At 39.3% G+C, this 22,588-nt stretch overlaps 1 long non-coding RNA gene across 7 annotated transcripts in view; it reads left to right on the plus strand.

Moving 5' to 3' along the window:
* The first annotated feature begins 1,014 nt into the window (after positions 1-1,014).
* Positions 1,015-22,588, plus strand: part of LOC101707895 (uncharacterized) — a 137,449-nt gene continuing 115,875 nt past the window's right edge. For 2 of the 7 annotated variants that reach the window (XR_015446822.1, XR_015446819.1), the window contains exons 1-2: positions 1,015-1,377; positions 2,095-2,247. This is a non-coding gene — a long non-coding RNA (uncharacterized LOC101707895). The remainder of the gene's footprint in view (positions 1,378-2,094; positions 2,248-22,588) is intronic. The other 5 variants (XR_015446818.1, XR_015446820.1, XR_001184426.3 and 2 more) reach the window with 3 other exon arrangements.

Raw genomic sequence — 22,588 nt, forward strand, 5'->3', positions numbered from 1 at the left:
TACTAACATGTGGAATCTTTAAAAATGAAATTGAATTTATAGAACCAGGGAGTAGAATAGTGGTTACCGGGGTGTGGTGGGGTAGACAAATCTCTTTTAAGAGAACAATGGTACAACATGACATCAAATTCTTGAAAACTGTCAAAAGAGTAGATTTCAAGTGTTCTCACAAAAAAAAGAAATAAGTGAGGTAATGTGTATGTTTATTAACTCAATTTAGCATTCTTCCATGTATATATTTTTCTAAACATCATGTGGTACATGAAAAATATTTGTCACACAAATTTAAAAAATTAATTCCTAAACTGGGGAGGGTGCACACCTGTAATCCCAGCATTTGGGAGGCTGAGGAAAGAGGGTCCCCATGAGTTCAAGGCCAGACTGAACTACATAGGGAGTTCAAGGCCATGCTGAACTGCATAGGGAGACCCTGTCTCAAGAAAAAAAAAGAAATAAAATAATAATAGTAATAATAATAATAATAATAAAATTCCTTAAAAGTGCACTTAACCACCACCAGACACAGTCAAAAAGCAAGAGACATATGCCACAGTCACAAACTAGGAACTCTAGATTGGAAACAGCAAGAAAAATAGGTACTGAGACCTTACTATGAGGGTCCACAATGAGAAATCAGCATGGCTAACGTGAATGGGTGCTTCATACATGCCAGACATTTATGAGTGCTTTCATATATGGTTATTGCATTCTCCCCATAACTCCATGACATAGGTACTATTACAAACTCCATTGTGCATACCAAGAATCCTAGGCACAAAGAGACTAAGTAGCTACCTCAAAGTCACATAAGTAAAATGTCACCCAAGACCTCAACCAAACCTAGAGTACTCCCTGTCACTTTGGTGTCAGTTATGCAGAGGTTAAAAGAGGACCTGGGCCCCCAGTCCCCCACCACGTGGGGAAGGAGGCGTGGGGAACACAGGAAGAGTCGATGACAACTACATTGGCAGCTCCTATACTATGAGATGCTGCGCATGCCCACATTCTTTGGCTGCAGGGGGTGGAAGGGGAGAGGAAGGTAAAGGGGTGAGCAGAAAGTGGCTTTCAGCTTCCTTCACTCAAAGGTATGCTTAAGAAGCCAGGGGAAGATATGGGGGCGCCGTCATTTCGCCCATTGCAGGAGAACAAACCTGACCTGTGAAGAGGTTGCCCTGGCTCAGCCCTGCAAGGGAAGGTGGGCGAGGGGGTCCTGTCGGGATCTCCGTGGCACCTAGTGGTCGCCGCTGCGCATGACACCCAGCGCCAACTGCAGGAAGGACCAGCAGGTGGCCAGGAGAGACTTCACCCGGAGCCGGATTCTGCCCCGTGGGTGTCAGGCGGCAGGCGGCCAGGTTCTGGGAAAACAGGACCTCTGAGGTACGCTGGAGGGAGCAGAGGCAGTGTCCCACAGAGCGGCGGGGTCCTCCGGTGTGTGGGTGACAGCCCGCAGAGGGTCCGCGGGCGGGCGGCGGGGGGGGGAGGGGCTCGGCTCCGTGCTCTCTGTCCCCCAAGACATCACAGGGTGCTGTCCGGGACTTGGTGGGCGGCATAGGCCCTGCTGTGGTCCCCGCCTTCTCGCTTGGCCAGCAGGGCCTGGCCTGGAAGCCCCTAACTCTCAGCAGCCTGAACCTTCTCAGTCCAGCTGGTCCGACAGGCTTTCCTCCCCTCCCTCAGCCTCAGGCCCCAGGGATCCTGCATCCTCCCCTCTCCATGCCTGCCGCCTCCTACTCCAACTTTGGATTCAGCCACTCCCCACCTGACCGCCCAACATGGCTGAGAGGGCACCGCAGCCACCTCACCACCCTTTCCACGGGACCCAGAGGCCCGGCACCCACCGGGCCTGCTTGAAGGGCTTCTATCTGGCTCAGGCAGCAGGGAGACATTCAGGGCGCGCACAGCAGGACTGACCCACGCGGGAGCCGCCAACAGCAGAGACCTTCACAAAGGGACCGACCGCACCACCAGAACCTCACAAAGGGCCGGAGGTCACCAGTCACCACAGCTGGTCGGCAGGCCCCTCCTCCCCTTTGACTGTGATACACCCGGAAGCCCCCTTAAGTGCTTACCTTTAGCTTTCCTCTTTCTCTGGTTTAGTGTGCTGTCTTGAAGAGTCCTCATGACCTCAACAGGATATTCAGACAGAACGTGACTTGGATACCCACTCTCTCCATTGTGTAGTAGCCATCTCCAGTTTGGGTGGAAGAAGACCCCAAAAGCCCACAAGAATGGATAACTGAGACTCAAAAGGTAAAGTCAGTGAAACTAGGGGGCGGGGGTGACTGGAAGCCTTTTTTCACTCAAAGGTGAGTGTGAGAGGTGAGGAGAAGTTATCGGGGTGCCAGTTTGTCCTGAGCCCTCATTTCACCCATTGGATTAGAACAAACCCAACTTGCGAAGAGACTGTGCTCAGCAGAAGGCAGACAAGAATTAGGCTGGTGCTTCTCATCTGAGAAAAATTTCTAAATATTGACATTTGGGTCTCCTCTCAAACCAGTAAAATTAGAATATCAGCATATGGGGTCCTAGTTTTTGGCCTTTTTTTTTTTTAAAGCTTCTTGTGTAGTTCTAAGTGACAGCCAGTGATGAGAACCTTGACAGTAAGTGACCAGATGATCTTTTGATTTGGAGTGTCAGAGGAAGTGTGATTAGTGATGTGGTAAAGGTCAGCATGCTCTTAAAATGTTGACCTGGACCCTAAACACTGTGATGGTTATAGTGGCCAACACAACATTGATCATGTTTTCTCTGAAGCCTTTTGTAACACAAGTGTCCTAGACACCCTGGTATACAGTGTCAATGGTAACAGCTGGGGAAGAGAAGGCCCCTCGATGGCAGTCTCCAAGGTTTACCCTACTGGGCTGGGAACTCCTCAGTCTCCTGGGTGGTAGCTTTATGCTCAAGGGTGCCTCTGTTACACAAACACAGAATTTCTTTAAAGCTAGCAAGACATTTGGATGAATTAAAATGTTTGTACATATACTACCATGAAAAAGGATGGCTTGTTTTGTCTTTTTATTAAGATGAACTTTTACTTTGGGGTACAGGGAAAGGTGTGGTGACAGTCAATATGAGAAAGAGCTGTTCCTATCTCCCCATTGCACCTGTGTCCAATACCAAACGTGCAGCTACTTTTTTTATATGTGTGTGCCAAGGATCGAACTTGGGACCTTGAGCTTTTGAGGCAGGTGATGGAATCAGCATTTTGTTTTTGTTACCAGGGATCAAACTCGGGACCTGGTGCTTTCAGCCTGTTTTTTTTAATACTTTCTTCTCACTGCATGCTCCACCTCACACGATCCCAAACCCTGACGTGATCTATAGCATTTATAGCTTCAATTTTTCTTTGTAAACAAACAAAACACTAGATTTTATTACCAATTGATATGCAAAATGATTGTCCTAACACCTACTCTTATTCCTCAGGCCATACCTGAGTCTCCCCTGTGAGGTATTTTCTTTTCCAAATATCTCCCCTTACACTTTGCCTCTCAAACCCACCCCATTCCACATTGAGTAGAAAATGAGTTTTTATCAAGACATATTACCGTAAAGAGTAAGCCAGCTAATTTAAATCAGATGTTTGAGCCACCTATAATCTTTAGCATACCATTTACCCAGTACCCATTAAGTTTAGAATAGATTTATATTTACAGAAAAGTTGCAAAAGTAGAACAGAGCCCCCATGTCTCCACATGCTGTTTTCCCTGTTGGGAGTGTCTTACTGGAGGATGGTGTATTTATTTACAATTGATGACCCAATATTAACACCTTGTTAATTACTAAAGCCCGTGCCTTCATACAATCAACAAGTGGGATCTCTCCTTATTAAAAAGGTTCTGCACAGCAAGAGAAAGCAATGGCAGTGTGAAGAGACAACCCACAATGTGGGAAAAAATCTTCACCTGCTGTTCCTCAGACAAAGGTATACTATCTACATTCTATAAAGAACTTAAAAAAATCAGACCTCCCAAATTTAAAGACCCAATCCAAAAATGGGCATCTGAAAGGAACAGACATTTCTCACACAAAGAAGTAGAAAATTGGGCTGGGGATTTAGCTCAGTGGTTCTGCCACCTGCCTTGCAAGCAGAAGGACCTGAGTTTAATCCCTGGTACCAAAAAAGAAGAAGAAGAAGAAGAAGAAGAAGAAGAAGAAGAAGAAGAAGAAGAAGAAGAAGAAGAAGAAGAAGAAGAAGAAGAAGAAGAAGAAGAAGAAGAAGAAGAAGAAGTAGAAATAGCAAATAAACATATGAAAAAATGTTCAACATCACTGGTCATTCGAGAGATGCAAATGAAAACAACACTTGGATTCCACCTCACCCCACAAAGAATGGATGCTATCATGAAATCAACCAATAACAAATGCTGGCGGGGATGTGGGGAAAGAGGAACCCTGCTCCACTGCTGGTGGGAGTGTAGACTGGTGCAACCTCTATGGAAATCAGTAAGGAGATACCTCAAAGAAGTAGGACTAGAAGTCCTATTTGACCCAGCTATTCCCCTGGTGGGATCTTCCCCAAAGAATTAAAAGAATCATACCACAATGATATATGTGCACCCAAGTTCATAGCAGCATAATTTGTAATAGCTAAAACTTGGAAGCAGCCCAATTGACCATCAACTGAAGACTGGATAAAGAAAATGTGTTTTTTAAATAAAATGGAGTACTACTCAGCCATAAAAATGGGAAATTAGAGATATTTATAGCTAAATGGATGCACATTGAGTATTGTTTTCCACCCTTTAACTTTCAGTCTATGAGTTTCATTTTGAATTAAATGTGTTTCTTGTATGCAGCATATTGTTGGATTTTGCTTCTTGACCCATTCAGCCAGTCTATTTCTTTTGATTGGTGAGTTGAGACCATTAACATTGATGGTTATAACTGATACGTATTAAGTTATCATTGTCATGACTTTTTCTTTTTGTTGGGTTCTCCCCCTTTACATTTAATTTCTTGTCGTGCCCTATGGATTCATTCTTCTGTGCTCCTGGGGTTGTGACCCTCATTGTCTTTTCCTACTATATTGTCCACAATTTTTTGGCGTGCTGGTTTGGTATTGATGAGGCTCCTGAGGTGCTCTTTATCATAAAAGTATCTTATTTCTCCATCAATTTTGAAAGATAGTTTTGCAGGGTACATCCATCTGGGTTGGAGGCTGTTTTCCTTTAGGGCTGGGAATACATCGCTCCAAGCTCTTCTTCCCTTGAGGGTTTGCATTGAGAAGTCTGCTGTAATTCTGATGGGCTTTCCTTTGTATGTGATTTGTTTCTTTTCTCTAACTGTTTGTAGAACTTTGTTCTTCTGTTGAGTTTCTGGAATCTTAACAATTATATGCCTACGTGTAGATTGTTTTTGATCAAGGCTAGTTGGAGTCCTCTTTGCCTCACTTATCTATATGTCAAGTTCTTTTCCCCTGCTTGGGAAGTTTGCTGCCATCACTTCTGTGAACACTTTTTTTTTTATGTCATCTGCACTCTCTTCTGTTTCTTCGTTGACTCCAATCAGTCTCATGTTTTCTTTGCATCATCTAGAAGCTGTTGGATTGCTTTCTCATAGCCCCTTACAATTTTGAAGTAATTTTTCTTTTCCTGTTCACTAATTGAAGTCTTATCTTCTATATCTGAAATTCTGTCCTCACATTGGCTCATTCTGCTGTGTAGACTTTCAATGGAGTTTTTAATCTCCTGGAAATCTCTTTGTATCTGTTTTATGGATTCCATTTGTTTCCTATGCTGGGATTCCATCATGTTCCTCAGCTCCTCTCTAGATGTATTAATCATGTTTTGCACTATGGACACAATCTCTGCTGTTATCTGAGAAATTATTTCTGATTTTATTTTTTCCAGATCCTCTTTTGTTGCCAGTTCAGGGAGTCCAGGTGGTTGAGTATCAGAATGTTACATCTCATTTCCCTTTGGGGTTGCTGTAGGTGATCTGGAAGTCTGGTTTTGAGGCTTGTTTAAGTGTCTTCTCATTTAGATGGGAGGGGGGTGCTGTTCAGCTCACCTTCTTTGTTCTGGGAGTGGTGGAATGGCGGCCCGGAAGCCCCTGCCTCTGTGCTGGGAGAGGTGGTACAGTGGCCTGGAAGCCCCTTCCTCTGCGCTCTATATTGTATACATATTAACTTTGGTTCCACATTAAAAATCACTTAGCAGAAAAAATAAAATAAAGCCCATGCCTTATTCTAATTTCTTTAGTTTTTAAATAGTATTCTTTTCCTGTTCCAGCATTTTATCTACATTATTATATTTAGTTATTATGTCTTCTTAGGTACCTCTTGGCTGTGACAGTTTCTCAGACTTTCCTCATTTTTGATGAGGCATTGATCAGAAATTTTGTAAAATATCTCTGTATTTGAATCTGTCCAATGTTTCTCTTGTTATTACAGTAGGATTATGTGCCAGTGATTTAGCTCAGTGGTGCTGCCACCTGCCTTGCAAGTGCAAGGCCCTGAGTTTGAACACTGGTACCAAAAAAAAGTAGAATTATGTATTTGGGGGGAGAAAGATCACAGAAGAATGATAGCATTTTCTATCACAGCAAACCAAAGATGTGTACTGTCAACATGACTTATCAGTATTGATGTTGACCTTCATCTTGTGGCTTTCTGGCTGAAGCCCTGCTTTTTAAATTCCTTTTTGTTTCTCTATTTTAAACTGTATCTTTGGAAGAAAGTCATTATCAGCAGCCCATACTTAAGGGAGTTATGTCCCTGTGCTGGAAAACAGACTATTACATAAAGTATTTGGAATTCATTCACATGAACGATTTGTCTCTTCTCTCTTATTTATTTATCTATTTGATCATTTTTATATTAGTATGGACTCCTTGATATATTTATTTTATATTTTGTATTATAATCTAGTAGTATTTTATTTTGATGCTGAAATTGTTCCAGCTTTGGCCATCCCATCAGGAGCCCTTTCTTTTGTGTTCTATTTCCCTTTGTCATTCCTTCATCTGATTTTTCAGAGGCAGTTCCTTACTTTCTGTCACAACAAGATGTTGCAGGTTCATCTTCTGTGTTTCTTGTCCAAGTCCTAGAATTGGTCATTTTTCCAAAGAGCCTTGGCTCTTCTTATTGGAAAATAATTGCTATGGTTTAGATCTAGAATGTCTCCCAAGTCTCCTGTATTCAGAGGTGGGGCTTTCGGAAGGTGCTTGCTTCATAGGGGTGTTACACTCATCAGTGGATTGGCCCATTGATGACTTCATAGTTGAATGTGCTGTTAGGAGATGGGGCCTAGTTGGAAGAGGGGTCACTAGAGGTTTGATCAAGAATGGCGTGTTCTTGTCCCCAACTCCTCCCTTCTCTCTCTGCTTCCTGGCTGCCATGGAGTGAGCAGCTTTCCTCTGCCACGCACTTTCACCATGCCATTTGTGCCTCAGAGCCAGTCAACTATGGACCGAACTCACTAAGAGGTGAGCCAAAATGAACTTCTTTTCCTTTAAATTGAGGGTATCAGGTATTTTGTGCCAGCAAGAAGAAAATGATTAGTACAATAGTTTGAAAAATCAAGATTTGGAAATAGGCTTGGTGACATGTGCCCGCAGTCCTAGCTACTGTGGTGGCCAAGGCAGGCGGATCACTTGAGCCCAGGAGTTCAAGACTAGCCTGGACAAAGCAAGACCTTGTCTCAAAAAAAAATTAATTGGGCCCGGGATTTAGCTCAGTGGCTCCGTGCCTGCCTGGCAAGCACAAGGTCCTGAGTTTGATCCCCAGTACAAGAAAAAAAAAAATTAAAAACCACTACACTTCATAGCTAAGGAGACATCTTCCTCATTACTCTTTCCCTGACCATAATTTGTCATACTATGAGCTGTTTTTCTGAAGTAATATGTGTTTCTGTTTAGTATGTCCCTCATCCCAACACTTTCCATGACCTCTCAATCCACCCGACTTGACTTTATCCGGGACTCTGCTCCAATTCCTTTTTCTATGTAACATTAGCGCTTTCAATTATCAATGATGTAAAAAACAATCATCAGTCATTCCCAACCTTCACAAAATTTCTAACCTATCCCATATCTAACTCCTAATACACATATAATAATAATAAAATACTGTTTTTAGGCAGTTAATGTGAAAAAGGACACACATGACATTCATCCCACTACTTACACTTGATCCTTGACTCCTACCAAGTTTATACAACACTGTTTTCCCATGTCCAAGTAATGTTCAAAGCACATGTTGCCAGATTTCATCCCATCGCTATACCTAAGGACACCTTTAAATGTCACCAACTATTAGACTCACGCCTGGCCCTTTATCCCTTGTGTTGCCAGTGATTATGTGAAGGTCCAGAAATATAAGAAAGGAATAGTCCTAATTTTTAATACATCCATAACTGACATCCTACTTAAAAGTTTTCTTTTTACTACTAGAAGTATAGTAAATAGAATCCTTGATCCTTATGCCATAGATGGTTGCCATGTAATTCGCACATTTAAGTAAAAGTAAAACCACTACTTTATGTCATCAAGTATTATCTCCAACACACAAAAACTGTGATGACCGTATATATGACCCTCATTTGTCACTAACCTTTGCATCACATCTGCCACTCAGTCTAACCTTCCCATCATTCCTGATACCTACATTGTTCTGTCTTATTTAAAGATTCCATTTTCCACAATTATCAAATAATGTAACAAATACATAGACCTGATTCTTGCACTCTGACTCTGATTTCATCCGTGTCCCCTACATCATCCCATTTAAAACTAAAATTAACCACAGTTATAAAAAAATAAAGTGAGAAATGAAATACAGAAAATCTGTATTCTTATTTACCAAGAACTTTCCAATGTCCCCTGGATTCACACCTATGGGCAGATCTTCACTCTAATCATGGCCCTCTTTCCTTGGAATATTACTTGTTTTCAAAAGGACAATGAATGTGAGAAAGAGAAATCTGTCATTCTATGAAAAAACCCTCTTTTGTTATGAAGTAATGTACATTGTAGTTCAGAGAATGAAAGGAGGATGATAAGACTGGGCCTGAATCAGCATAGGTGAGTAGAAATGAATAGACAGCTTCACTTACTAAATGGTTGCCTTCAGCTACTGCAGTCAAAAGCAATATTTTCTGTAAATATCTTTGTTGATATTTGTGCCCATTGGTGGATATAGCCCCACAAATGCAAATGAGAAAAAAATCACTCTGGGAAAATGAGATGAGTATAGAGATTTTAATGAGTATATGTATGAGTATAGAGATGCTTATCTCATCTCCCCCTGTCCTCCTTTCTCTTCCCCCTTTTACTCTCCCCTGAACTGACATTTCTATCTTTTGTGCCTCTGCACCCTTGTCTTCCAAAGCCTGGCTGAAGAGGAAGCTACCACAGCCATTCTCCACTCTTCCCTTCCTTGGGACTGCGGGTGGTTCTTATTCCTATTCACCATGCAGGGCAACAGAGCACTGGAGAGGTGTCACATGCAGAAGCCAGAGATTTAAAAGGCATAACAGTATTTGCAAACTCAATATCTTGGTTCTATTGTTCCCAACTTCATTTGACTCCATGGTAGATCTGAAACAAGAGTCCGGTGGTCTCTTGCATTCTCCTCTGTTTCCCCTTCTCTCAATGTGCTGTCTTTTGAGAAATCAAAACAGGAAGATAGCAGTTTGAAATCCAGGAGGTGACCTCTTGATTCTGTATGACAGTGTTCAGTGAGGCCTTCAAAAAGGGCCTCTGCTCCCTTTCGACTTATGATTTCCATTGGTTCACAGGAAGGCTATGTCAATAGACAAGGTTATAACTTGTGTCTGGATGTCATTCTACTATACTGCAAGGCCCTGGGCTAATATGAAATTCTAGTCTGTTTTATCTTGTGTTTACTTCAGAGAAATCATTTTCATGGAGAAGAAGTACACTTTAGATCACAGTGAGGCTTCTAGAAAATCTTATCCTAAATAGGAGAAAAAGTGACCTAGTATATCTTGGGTCCTAGATGCAAGAGACAGCAAACTCTGTCTGTAAAGGGACCAGTAGTGAATAATTTGAGTTTCATAAGCTATATATGGTCTCTGCTGCATACTCTTCATTTTTAAAGCAGCCTTTAAAAATATAAAACCTTTCCTTAGTTTTTAGGCCTTAAATTTGAGTCATTTGTACAAAAATGGATGTATCTTGAAACCATAATGACAAATGAAATAAATCAGACATACAAGCTTAAATATCACATGATTTCTCTTATATAAGAAACCCAAAATATAAATAAAAAGCAAAATGAAAGATGGCTAATAGGAAATAAGGAGACAGATCTTTTGCAAAAAGGAAGGGAACCAAGATATGGGGGGGGGTGAGTGAGAAGAGGAGAAAGGGATGACAAGAAAAATTAAGATGTGTTATGTACATGTATCAACTCCCCAGGAAGAATGTAATCATTATGTACTGCAAATATGTACTAAAAAATACAAAAATATGGGTCACTAGCCAGACTTATTCTGTGAGTTGTAGTTTGTTAACCTGTTTTAGATGTGCATTCTCACTCCTCAAACCCATCAAAGCCCTCCCCAATCTCTTGGGCTTTCCATGAGGTTTAACGTGAAATTCCCAATCTTGACTACCAGAAAAGAGACTACAGAATTGACTGTTGTGTACAGAGTGAGAGAGGAGTAAAGTTTTATTTGCATACATTGATACCCAGTAGGCCTAAGGCCACTTTTAAAAAGGCAGACATTTCCTGCATAGACTTGAAATGCTGCCACTGTCACATATTACATGTTTTATTCAAAAAGCTATGGCTTTGTCATCAGTGACTATGGAGGCTTAGAATACAGTGTAATATCCTCATGAAAGTAGTGACAGAAGCAAGAAATCAATCCATGGCTCTGTATGCACTGAAAATATTCTTCATAAATGAAGGTGAAATACATGTTTTCAGACCAAAAAAAACAAGAGTCTTTGGCATCTGTAGATGTGCACTAAGATAAAATTCTACAGGACTTTCTTCAAGTTGAAGAAAAATGATACTAGAAGGAAAAACAGGTCTTCTGGAACCAATAAAGAACATCAGAAAATTTGAGTATCTGTGTAAATATGAAAGACTGTATTTCCAGTTAGTTCCTTTAAAATACATATGAATATTTAAATGAAAAAAATCATGACATTAACTGCTTGTAGTTATAATGTATGTAGGTGAATTACATATGGAAATGATAGCATAAAGGACAGTAAGGAATGCTAAATTGACCTATGTTGTTGGTAAGGATTTACATTCTGCATGGAATGATAAAATATCAAATCTAAATAACTTGTGAAATGTTAAGGATACAATCTCAAGAGTAACAAGTAAAAAGCACACCAATGTAGCCTAAAGGCCAGCAAATAAATTGTGATGAATTCTAAGAATTAAAATGTTCAAATACTGGAAAAAATGAAAAAAGAAACAGGAACAAAAAACAAGGATATATGTGGAAGGATGAAGGGGGTGAAGGGAGAGCAGGGAAGTGGGGAAAAAAAATAAGAACCAAGATACATCATGGAAAGGTACAAGATCCCAGTGACGAATGTAACTGTATTGTATACCTAAAATGTACCAATAAACTAAATGGAAAAAAACCAAGGGTAAAAATAGAGCAAAATGATAAAATAGTAACCTCAAATTCAAACGTGTTGATAAATACATTACCCTATATATTAAACACTCCAAAGACAGGGTCCCGCTATATAGTCCAGGGTGGCCTTGAACTCACTATGCAGCCCAGGCTGGCTTCGTTCTCGAGGCGATCTCAGGCTCCCAAGTTCTAGGATTACAGCATGTGTCACAACACCCAGCAAGATATAGATTTTAAATAATCAGCTTTAGACATGTATTTTATGTTCCACATAAATAATATCATTTATGGAAGTGCTTTACTTCTTCCTTTCTAAACTTTCAAGTTTTATTTACCTCCTAGAACATCTGGTGCCATGTTGAATAGAAGAGGTGATCGAGTAATTACTTGCTTTGCTCTAATCTTAAGGAGCAGTGTTCAATTTTTCTTTATTAAGTATATTAGTCAAATAGATTTGTGTCTAGCCTTTATCATATTGGGATGTGTTCTTAGATTTACAGTTTCTGGAGTGGTATGGTTTATACCTAAAATGTCTCTCAGAAATCTCATGTTCAGAGATGGGGTTTTTGGAAGGTGATTGGATCATGAGTGCTCTACTCATCAGTGGATTAGTGCATTGATGAGTTCGCAGCTGACTGTGCTGTTTGGAGGTGGGGGCTGGTTGAAAGAGACAGTCACTCAGGATGTGGCCTAGAACGGTGTATTCTAGTCCCTGGATCCTCTCTCTTCTCTTTCTGTTACTTAGCCACTAGGGAGTGAACAGCTTTCCTCTATCATGCCCTTTCGCCATGCAATTTCTGCATTGGAGCCAGCTGACCATGAACTGAAGCCAGGGAAACTGTAAGCCAAAATATATCTTTCTTCCTTTAAGTTGGGGGTGTCAAGTATTTGTCCCAGTGACAAGAAATCAGATTAGTGCGGATTATGTTACTAGGGGTAGAGTCATTGCTATGACTGTGCCTGACCACGGTGTTCAGAAGCTTTTGGAACTGGTTTGTAGGAAGTATTTAGAAGCATTTGGAGATGCCAACTAGACAAGCCTTAGGATGCTGTAAGCTGACCTTGATATGCAATGTTGGTCAGCACTCAGAAGACCAGAATGCTGATAGGAATGCAGACAGAAAGGGGCACAAAACTAAATCTTTTGAGAAGAGAGTCCTTTAAATCCCTGCTTATTGAGGGTCACCTAGGAAGCGTATTACTGAGTTGAGCCAGCCATGTACTCAGAGGCCACTGCAGGCATGGGGGATCCAAGCTACTGCTCAAGCTCAATGTCCTCCACCTAGTGCTCTTTGTAGGCATGCAGAATACAAGTGTGTGGAATAACAGAGGCTTACACAGAAATTTCAGAAAGTCTGACAGGCCAGGAAAAAATGTGTGATAGGGTCATGGTCCCTGATAGAAGCCCCTGAAAGGGTGATGTATGCAGCTGTAACACTGAAGCTTAAGGTGCAGTGGAGACCCCAGGAAGTTGCAAATGCCAGCAACATGGAATGTTTACTGAGAAAAAGCTGGAGACACTAAGTGGAGCCAGCCCAGAGGCCGCGGGTGCTGCAAGCATGGTCATAAGGATGGGGGTACTCAGGCCCTTTGGAGCTCACATCTCACCACCACCTGCCCTGGGTGCTGGACGTGGAGCTACAGGTTTTATGATTTGCCTTGCTGGGTTTCTGTTTTGCTTTGGTCTGATTATTGTCTGTTTCCCTAATTCTCTCTTTTAAAATAGAAATGTCTGCTCTGTCCCATTGTATGTTAGAAATGTTTAAGTTTCTTTTTTATTTATAAGGGTTCACATCTAAGAGTTTTCCTTTAGTTTCAAAGGTGACTTTGGACTTGGACTTTTCAGCAGTGCTGAAACTGATAAGACTTTGGTGACCCTTAGAGACGGACTTAATAGATTTTGCATAATGAGATGGATATGAGCTTTTGGGGCCCAGGGGATGAATAATTATGGTTTAGATCTAAAATGCCCCCAAATATACCATGTTCAGAGGTGAGGCTTTTGGAAGGTGATTGCCTCATGGGGGTACCATATTCATTAGTGGATAAGGCTATTGATTAGTTTCTACATAACTGTGTTGTTTGGAGGTGGGGCCTGGTGGAAAAAGGTAGGTCACTAGGGGGCATGTCTTGGAAGGATGTATTATTGCCCCTGGACCCTCCCTTCTCTCTATACTTCCTGGTTACCATAGGGTGAGCAGCTTTCCTCTTACATTCCCTTTTACTCTGCCATTTCTCAGGGCCAGCCAAGCAGGATCTAAACTCACTAAAACTGTGAGCCAAAGTAAATTTCTCCTCCTTTAAGTATTTGTCCCAGAAATAGAAAATATGACTAATACACTGAGAGATTTTTTTTAAAAAAAACTTGATTAAATTCTAGCTACTGGGTGAGTCAGGAGTTTGAACATAGCCTGGGCAACTTACCAACTTAGTGAAACTGTCTCAAATTAAAAATAGAAAGGGCTAGAGATGTAGCTCAGTGTGAAGGTCCTGAGTTCAGTCCCAAGTACTTTTAAAAAATCATGAATGGTGTTTAATTTTGTCAAACTACATTTTTCTATGCAATGTGAAATTATTGTGTTTTCAAAATTTTATAGATAGTATGAATTAGCTTGTCAAATTGTTTAAACTTTTAAAAATAAATTCATTGACTTTTTATTTTTGTTGGATTCTCCCCCTTTGTGTTTAATTTGTCACGCCCAATGGATTCATTCTGCTGGGCTTCCTGGGGTTGTGATCCTCATTTTCCTAGGGTAATGTCCACCTTTTCCTAGGGTAATGTCTAAAATTTTTTGGAGGGCCAGTTTGCTATTCATGAAGTTCCTAAGGTGCTCTTTATCATGAAAGTATCTTATTTCTCCATCAATTTTGAAAGATAGTTTTGCAGGATACATCCATCTGGGTTGGAGGCTATTTTCCTTTAGGGCTTGAAATATATCACTCCAAGCTCTTCTTCCCTTGAGGGTTTGCATTGAGAAGTCTGCTGTCATTCTGATGGGCTTTCCTTTGTATGTGATTTGTTTCTTTTCTCTCACTGCTTGTAGAACTTTATTCTTCTGTTGGATTCCTGGAATCCTAACTATTATATGCCTATGTGTAGTGTTTTTTTGATCAAGGCTATTTGGAGTCCTATATGCCTCACTTATCTGTATGTCAAGTTCTTTTCCCCTGCTTGGGAAGTTTTCTGCCATCACTTCTGTGAACACTTTTTTTTTTTATGTCATCTGCACTCTCTCCTGTTTCTTCATTGACTCCAATCAGTCTTATGTTATTCTTCTTTGCATCGTCTAGCAGCTGCTGGATTGATTTCTGGTGTTCCCTTACAATTTTAAAGCAATTTTTCTTTTCCTGGTCACTAATTGCAATCTTTTCTTCTATATCTGAAATTCTGTCCTCACATTGGTTCATTCTGCTATGTAGACTTTCGATGGAGTTTTTAATCTCTTGGAAATCTGTTTGCATCTGTTTTATGGATTCCATTTGTTTCCTATGTTGGGATTCCATCATGTTCCTCAGCTCCTCTATTTTTTTATCTGTGTCCTCTCTAGATTTATTAATCATGTCTTGCACTATGGGCACAATCTTTGCTGATATCTGAGAAATTATTTCTGATTTCACTTTTTCCAGATCCTCTTTTGTTACCAGTTCAGGGAGTCCAGGTGGTTGAGTATCAGATTGTTCCATCTCTTTTCCCTTTGGGGTTGCTGTAGGTGATCTGGAAGTCTGTTTTTGAGACCTGTTTATGTGTCTTCTCATTTCCACTGGGGGGGGGGGTTCTGGCCCCCACGCTGCTCACCTTCTTTGCCCTAGGAGCGAGGAATGGCAGTGGAGGCGCCTCCTTCCGGATGCTGGGATTGGCTCACCTTCTCTCTAGGTCCTTAGCAATAATACTTCCTTTTCTGGTTGCTCAGAGTTGGGGGAAGGCTGGGCAGGAAGCTGGACTAGGACTCCTTGAAGTGACTTCCAGGCTTGTGGTTATATTATTAACTCCTCCTCTAGGCATTTCTCGAGACAGTGGCACAGGTGATTGTATTAAAACATGAGAGCTGGGGGGACAGCTCTATGGTATAGTGCTTTCCTAGCATGTACCAGGCCCTTGATTCTGTTATTCTCCAGTGCACCCACTCAGGCCATGAACTCTCTGTAGAAAACCGCAGGGGTCCTTCCCACCCCTGTGCAGGGCCCTCCAAAACAATTTTAGACAATATCCTGGGAAAACACAATGAGGATCACAACCCCAGGGAGCCCAGCAGAATGAATTCATTGGGCGTGACAAATTAAACACAAATGGGGAGAATCCAACAAAAATAAAAAGTCATGACAAGGCTTTTAAAACTTTTAACTTCATCCCCCTAATGAGTATATAATTCAATCTTGTTATTGTTCATGATTAGTATTTTTCTAGTTCTAGTGTTGCACACCTTTCCTTGTGCTATGCTGGCTATTTATCATCTTCTTGTGTCTACTTTTTTATTGGGTTGTGTATTAATGAGCTGCAAGAGTTCTTTATATATTCTGGTCGTAGGTTATACACATTATAAATATGGTCTGTTTAAGGACTACTTTTCATTTCAATGATGTCATTTAAAGTTCTAAATTTTGATGGAATCTCATTTATCAATTTTTTCTTTCGTACGTCATTTATTTTGTATACTAGGAAGTTCTTGTCTATCCTAAATTCATAAATATTTTCCCTTATAATTTCTTCTTAAAGTTTTATACTTTTAGGCTTTCATATTTAGGTTCATAGATCCCTTCAAGTTATTTTCATGTATGGAAATAAAGGCTTGAGGTTAATTTTTTATATACGGATACCAGGTGTTCTAGGGCCATTTGCTGAAAACACTATCTTTTCCTCTCCTCTTGAATTGAGCTTGTATTCTATAAAATGCTAATGTTAAATAATCTTTCAAAACTCAGTGGACCATATATGTGTGGTTCTATTTCTCGATTCTCTGTTTTATTCCAATGATCTATATGTCTTTCCTTACACCAACACTGCCTTGATTACTGTAGCTTTACAGGAAGTCTTAAAATTAGGTACTAAATGTTTTCCAACATTGTTTTTTTTAAACTTTTCTAGGTCCTTTGTACTCCTACATAACTTTTAAATTTCAATATCCAATTCTTCATTCATAGCAAGTATACATAGACCTGAATTTTTATATATACCTTGTGTTTTCTAATCCTGCTAAATTCAAATACAAGTTCTAGGGGCTCCTAGAGATTTCTTAGTATTTCCTCTGTAGATGATCATTTCATCTGCATATAAAGATTTTACTTCTATCTTGCCAATCCTATCCTAATTGTGTCATTTTATTGCCAGACTATTTTGATTTGTGCCTATGTTTCAAAGTTTAATGGACAGGTGAAGAGTAAGCATATCTGCCCTTGTTCCCCACCTTAGGGAGAAAGCATTGTATCTTCTCCATTCATATAAGGCATTTTTGCTGGAAGTATGGAGTACATGTCTTTAATCTGTTGAGAAAGTTCTGTTCTACTTCTAGTCTCCTGATAGCTTTTACCATGAATAGCGGTGGAATTTAGTCCAATATTTTTTCTCCAACTAGTGACAGGACCATATGGCTTTTTCCTTTCCTCTGTTTAAATGATGACTTTTGGTGGTGGATCTTCCAATGCTGAACCAACACTGCCATCCCTGTAATAAAACCACTTTCTACATACTGCCAGAGCTGACTTCTAATAGTTTGTTTTGTTAAATTTCTATCTATGTTCATACGTTTTCTTCTATTATCTTTATCCAGTTTTAGAATTAGCACAATGTTGATTCCTTAAAATGAAGGGAGAAGTGTTCCTTTTCTTTTCTGCTTGAAATGTTTGATATAATTTATCAGTTAAAATGTATATAAGCCTGTTTTTGTCATATAGGTAGGTTTTCAAGCTAGGAATATACTTTCTGTAATAGGTGCTTCTCAAATTTTATATTTCCTCCAGAGTTAGTTTCATTAATTTGTTTTCCAAGGTACTCCTTAGAAGTTGTCAATTTTATTTCAAAACAAATTTTTGAAATATGCTTTCTATATCCTTTTAAATTCTGTAAAGTCTGTGGTAATGTCTCCTAGATCTTGATATTTTAATTTTAAAAATGTGTAATTGATATGGCATAATAGGATGTAAAGGTCTAAAGGAGCAGGGGAAGTGGGAGGGGTAGGGGAAAGGAAAGAAGGGAAAAGAAAAAATATGAGAAAAGGAAACAAAATCTTTGCAAATAGGGAAGGGTGGAGGGGGTGAAGGGAGGGCAGGGGAAGGGGAAAAAATAAGAACTAAGATACTCATGTAATGGTACAGGATCCCAATGATGTATGTAAATATATTTTATACCTAAAATGTACCAATAAACTTAATGGGGGAAAAAATAATAAAGGAACTAAAAGTCCCACATTCAAGAGAAAAAAAAATAAAATAAATTTATTGAGAAACAATTCACATACTATAAAAATCTATCCATTTAAAGTATACAATTAATGATTTGCAGTATATTCACATAACTGTGCAGTCCTTACCATAATTGATTTTAGAATATTTTCACCATCTCAAAAAGAAACTTTATGTCTGATAGCAGTCATTTTCCATTCTGTTTCCCTTATCACCTGGAAAAACATATTCTGGAAAACTTTTTTTCAGTACTAGGAATTGAACCCAGGGCCTTTGCAGTGAGCTACATCCTCAGCCCTTTTTGGTTATTTTTATTTCAAGGCAGGGTCTCATTAAGTCACTAAATTGCCCAGGCTGGCCTTGAACTTATTATTCTCCTGCCTCAGCCTCTAAGAGTGCTGGGATTACAGGTGTGGGTTATCGGGGGATGCCCGACCTCCTGATTGAGGATACAGCAGAGAATAAAAGAATAATAGATGAAGGATAAATAATAAAGAACACACAGTAGTTTATTACTTGGGGGGCCGGGATTTGATCTTAGAAGACCACCTGATCTTAGCTCTTTCCTGGCTAAGACCACAATCCTTGGTCTTGTCAGTATTTATTGATTATACAGCGTAGCAGAAGGCATAAAGGCAGATGTAAGGAATAGTGGGACTTAAGGCACTAATGAGTCAGGCTGTAAAAGGGAAGAACGATTGCATTTTTGCAAAAGATAGGTTATAATTAACAAGCTACCTGTGTTATCTTGCAGATCATGGTTAATAAGTCACCTGCATTGTCTTTAGCTAATGTTTGACCTGGGAGAGTGGCCACACAGTCATGATTCCTCAGCTGTAGTGTCTTCTTGCCATTAGAGACATCACAATATCATCAGTCACTGAGATCTCAGCTGTGACTGTTGGCATAGGAAATTCTGTCTCAGGCTGTCTTCGCCAGCCAAAGGCTCATTTGGCAAATCACACATAGAACTTGGGTTAACTTATAATTTTAATCAATAGCCAAATTATAAGCCAATTCAATAATATTCTAAACCCCACCCAGTGCGGTTTCAAACTGGTCTCCTGCAGTGCATCATCAAATGGAATCATACAATGTATATAGTCTTTTATGTCTGGCCTCTTTCACCTACCATGTTTTTTAAGATCTTCTATGTTCTCCAAAATATCAGTAATTTATTATTTTATTTACTATACTGCATTTATGTATTTGTCAGTTACTGAACATTCAGGTCATTTCTACTTTTTGATTATTATGACTGATGCTGTTATCAATGTTCAAGTACAAGTTTTTGTGTGGACATGTGTTCATGTTTCTTGAGTAGATACCTAAGAGTGGAATTACTGGATCATAGAATGATAGAATATTTAAAAGTTTGAGGAATTCCCAGTTACCTTATAAAGTGATTATTCCATGTGATATTCCAACCAGCAATATATGAAGTTTCTAAATTAGCCACATCTTTGTCAAAACTTGATATTATCTTTCTTTTAAAAATAAAGACAACTTGCTGGGCACAGTGGTACACATCTAAAATCCCAGCACTAGAGGAGTGGGGAAAAAATAAGAACCAAGATATATCATGTAAAGGTACAAGATCCCAATGATGAATGTAACTGTATTGTATACCTCAAATGGACCGATACACTTAATGGAAAAAAAATTTTTTTTAAATCCCAGCACTTGGGTGGCTGAGGCAGAAGTGTGGCTGTGAGTTCAAATCTCCCTGGGCTACATAGTAAGTTCAAGGTTGGCTTGGCCTGCATTGTGAGACCCTGTCTCAAAAATCAAAACCTAATAATCCCAATTAATGTAAATACTATATGCCATAGCAAGAGCTAAGACAAATAATAACAACAAGTATGCAAAAGGGGATAGGAAAACCACTGGGGGGAGGGGCAGAGAAGGGGAAAAGAAAGAAACATGTAACAGGTACATGTAACCATTCCCAAGATGATTGTAAACTGCATGAATTGCAAACATATGCTAATAAAATTGAAAAAAGAATAAAACAAAAGATAAAAATATAAACAACTTAATGGGCATGCCAGAGCAACTCTGATTTTCATTTTCCTAATTGCTAATGATGTTGAACATCTTTTCATGTACTTATTGACCATACTGATGTTTTCTTTGGACAAATTTCTATTCGAAACATTTACCTATTTTTAATTGTGGCTTTTTCAATATTGAATTGTAAATATTCTTTATATTCTAGATCCAAGTCCCTAATCAGATATGTTTCATAAACATTTTCTGCCATTCTGTGGGTAGCCATTTTCCCTTCTTGACAGTATCATTTGCAACACAAAAATTTTATTTTCTTGAGATTCTGAGACCAGAGGATAGAGGATCACAAGCTCAAGCTTAGCCTGGAATTTTTGAAAAGGTAAATTGAATTTAAAAGGGCTACATCTGTAGCTCTGTGTGAAGGGCCTGAGTTCAATGCCTAGTACCTCAAAGAGAAAAAAAAAATTATTTTGATGAAGTCCAATTAATTACTTTTTTCTTTGATTGCCTGTACCTTTTGTGTCCCTAGGAGATTGTTGCGCACATTAAGAACATGAAAGTCACTCTTATGAAAGATTCTTCTCTGTTTGATGATTCTATAAAACCACAAGCACATATGGATTCTAAAGAGTAACTATGAACAAAGTCAAATATATGAAAGGCTTCCAAACAAACATTATGATGGTTTCCCTCTCAAGTAGCTAAAGCCTTCATGTTTTAACTATGCTCATCTTAAGGACTGAAACGTTAAAGACTAGCAAGGGCTGTTTTTGAAATCCACAGAAAATGAGGAAAAATGGTTGGTTGCACATTTAATAAAAGTGCAAAGTATAAAATGTTATTTATTTTCAGCTTCTAGTTTTCTATTAAAATAGACAATTTTTTATACATGCTGGAATTATTGAATGCACCACCTTAAATGAGTATGAGGAAAAAAGCTTTTTGCAAATAATTACAGTGGTGCCTCAGATCATGAACTTAATTCATTCTGTGATTCTGGAAAAGATGGCCACGTTCATGTTCATGCGGGAAAGATGCCACAGTTGTGTTTGTCACCCAAGGGAGAGTTCACAAAAACAAAATTTTGCTAAATGCTCCTGCTTAGTAACCAATTTGTTCACAAACAAAAGCATTAGTGAACTTAGGACCCACTATATTTACATAAAATTCCTTCTTCCTAAGCATATGTAATGATATTTGAGGTGGGCTTTCTACAAAAGACCAGAAATAAAGCATGAAAACCAGAAAATTTCAAAAATCAAGAAAATCTCATAAACAGATTATGTCACTTGGAATTCATGCCCCAAACCCTTGCTCACAAGCACAGAAACATACTCATCTGTGCACACACACAAATGCAATGCAAATAGAAAAAAAGTACAATGCAATAGGTTGGAATACATTTGCGTTAATATAATGGAGACTATCCTTTGTGATGTTACATAATTACTTGGTTTATCATTTCTTTTCTTTATGTGTGTGTCATCCTTAGGAACTGATCAACAACAAAGGAGTTTTATAAGATTTTTTAAATAAACTACTAGTCAGACAGGTGCCACATGCCTGCAATCCTAATACTCGAGAGGCTGAGGCAGGAGGATCACAGTAAGTTTGAGGAGAGCCTGAACTACAAAAGGAGATCCTGCCATAAAAAATAAGTCAATGAACAAAAATAAATAAAAATAAACTGCTATCATGAGTAGTTATGCTATTGGAAAGTATCCATCAATCATCCGATCAAGCATCATGCAATGCTGACTAGAAACAATGGCAGAAAACTTCACCTACATGTTAACCAAGATGTAATTGAAGAAAATAAATAATGATATGTCCATCTGTGGGTGAATGTGTGTGTGCTTCAAGCACCTTGTATGCAAATAAGGGAGTTTATTCATGTGCAGTAGGCTATATTTATTTGGTTTAAAAGGCTCAGCTGTCATGAATGGTCGTGCATCTTGTTTACACTCTTTGAACACATGTATCCATTAAGCTGCCAATAGTGAATCCCCTGGGATAGATTGCTTTGTGATAAAGTGTTTCCATGTGACTTTCATACCTTTGTGTATTCTACAATATTTTTCATAATACTTAGATTATATTTGTGATTGAATAACAAATCCAGAACAAATATGTTCAAAAGTAATTTCTGATGAAAACATATTATGCTGTCCACTTGAGAGAAGCCTACAGAATTTATATTCCTGAGCATACCCACCATGAGGCATGAAGATCCAACCATTTATTACAAGTTCTTGTCTGATTGAGGTGGATTGCTTGTGATTTCACTGTATTTCTTTATAAATGAGTGTTATGTCTGAGAATATTGTTAAGAAGTCTGTCTAGGGCTGGGGATGTAGCTCAGTGGCGCTGCACCTGCCTCACAAGTGCAAGGTCCTGAGTTTGATCCCGGGAACAGGGAAAAAAAGGAAGCATGTCTAATTTTGAGAAATTCCAAATGTAAGAGCCTACTCTTTTTTTTTTGGTACCGGGGATTGAACTCAGGTCCTTGCACTTCTGAGGCAGGCAGCAGAACCACTGAGCTAAATCCCCGGCCCAAAGAGCCTACTCTTTAAAAAACAGTATTTCATCAACCATAACAAATGCTGGCTGGGTGG

Source organism: Heterocephalus glaber, unplaced genomic scaffold, assembly GCF_053883595.1.
Source record: "Heterocephalus glaber isolate CG9 unplaced genomic scaffold, H.glaber_assembly_v1.0 deba00001729, whole genome shotgun sequence".
Taxonomy (NCBI): domain Eukaryota; kingdom Metazoa; phylum Chordata; class Mammalia; order Rodentia; family Bathyergidae; genus Heterocephalus; species Heterocephalus glaber.